This window comes from Rhyacophila brunnea, unplaced genomic scaffold (genome assembly GCF_057557595.1).
Source record: "Rhyacophila brunnea isolate RB1 unplaced genomic scaffold, BYU_Rbru_1.0 scaffold_69, whole genome shotgun sequence".
In the NCBI taxonomy this organism is placed as follows: Eukaryota; Metazoa; Arthropoda; class Insecta; order Trichoptera; family Rhyacophilidae; genus Rhyacophila; species Rhyacophila brunnea.
In genome coordinates this window covers 752,420-754,690 of record NW_028233338.1, presented here as the reverse complement: position 1 = coordinate 754,690, position 2,271 = coordinate 752,420, and positions in this window count along the sequence as shown.

Sequence of the window (2,271 nt, the reverse complement as noted above, 5' to 3'; positions counted from 1 at the left end):
ACACTGTTAGGTAGACTAAAAGTAAAGCAAATATCTAGCCTGATAATGATTACTATATTGTAATAGTAGAGCACTTTATATAGATTCTCTTAGCCAAGTACATTTTATAAAACCTATATTCATATGATTATGATTTTTTTGCATTGCAGTGAATCATTTGGGGCGATATAACATATTAAACACGTGTTTTACACGAATTGAATTGAAGAATGCCCTGTGATATTCATTCATATATATTATGCACTTTCAATATAATAAATCTACAAAAATTACAAATATAAAGATCTAGTCATACATATTTTTATAGTAAGCACTATGCAAATAACTATAGAATATACTTTTTTATAATATAATATATTAGAAAAAAACCTCATTATATTAAAAATGTTACGTGATTCTAATAAATCGTATTAAATTCATGCTATATCGTTTTTATATTCTTAAAATTGCGGCTTTATTTTTTGTAGAAGATGTAAAAATAGAATGTTTTGATGAATTATAACTACTAAATGTGAATATTTATAATAGATACAATGCTATAATATAAATTCGAATTATTTTACGTGTATATGTGGGCTTTAGCAAAATTTGAAATGCTTATAAAACGTGTTAGATGGACGGATGATTTTTTTCATTTTTGAATTAGAAGTTTGGGTTTCTTTTTTTAGTACAAAAATACACAGATCAAAATAAAGAAAAAATTCACTTTGATTTTTACGAAAAAAAATTCATTATGTTAGTTTTGATAGCCCAAAATATAATTTAAACACTTAAGTAAACGTTTTATACAATATATTATATCTAAAAACAGAATTATAATAACGTGAATAATAAATTAACAAGATTTCTTTTCTAAGCCAAAGCATAATATTGGATTCTATGTGAATTATAGTTTATATGATTTACATTAGCAATTGCCAAAACTTTTCACGGTTTATTTTTGCACATAAATCTGATAAATAGGGATACTACGTCAAATTTTATCTAATCTAAAATCTCCTTTAAATCTATTTTCATATAATGTTTTACATTTCTACTTTTTGTTTACGCATAATATAGAAACGATTGTATATGAATGCTTAAAAGAATATTTCTGCTTTTAAATTGCAAAGCTTTTTTTTAATTTTATCTTAAAATTACTTTACTTTTCTTCATTTTTTTTGCTACTTTGTTTATTGTTATATTTTTATATGAAGAAGCAATTAAATGCATATAAAATTAGATTATAGCAGCAGGTTTTAAATTATGAAATCTAAACACCTATATTTATGTATGTATTATAAAATATAATTTAACTTGAATGACGTCATCTACTTTCTCAAAAATTTGAAACATTACTTTTAAATTTATTTATTATATTCTCACTGTATTCTTAACTAGTCTACCTCTGATCGATTTCTTTAAATCTTTAATCGGATTATATTTCAATTTGCTTTCCAGATACTCAATTTGAACACATTCTTCTATTACCACAATTACATGGTTATATCATTTTATATAAATGATATTTTGGTTCGCAATGTTCTTGAGTTATTTATAGCAAATTTTACATGGAGTCTTCCTTTATTTCGTAGATGATAATTTTTTTTGACGGATAGCTATTCGTAATAAAAACACTTGATCTTAAAATTATAATACGAATTGAAGAAACATCAATTTCATATTTATACTGATATATTCTTTTTTTATCTTTTATAAATGATAATTTAAGGATATATAAATAACTTATCATGTTAATCTCACACGGTTGACATGGTTGTGGTTTAAAAGACACAGAGCTGTCACTATCGAAATCATCATGTATAATACAAACATCTTCATGAATATAGTATCTATTTTCGGTGTCCTTGTACACTTGGGAAAGTATAATTTCAGGGTTGGCATGAGTGCTAAAATATAAAATGAAATTTCCGTTTGCTACTATACTTCTGGGGACATGTATATTGCCACTAGTAAGTGCACACGCTTCCTTTTTCTTACTAAGATTTTGCATAGTCGCATCCTTATTCTGTTTTTTAGTTGAGCTTTTTTTTCCATTTTGGGCATCCATTGAAATATCACTGTTGTTGTGGTTTGGTATTGGCGATGAAGAAAAAAAGCGGACACATATTATAATATAAAAGTGCATGTTGGTAGAATTCATTGTAATAATTTTAACAATAAGTTTTTTATATTAGAATACCAATAGTTAACCAATAAACTATTATACAACACAAAACGTATCTTATTGATGAATAAGCTTTAGTTTTATGCATTTAAATATATTTTATT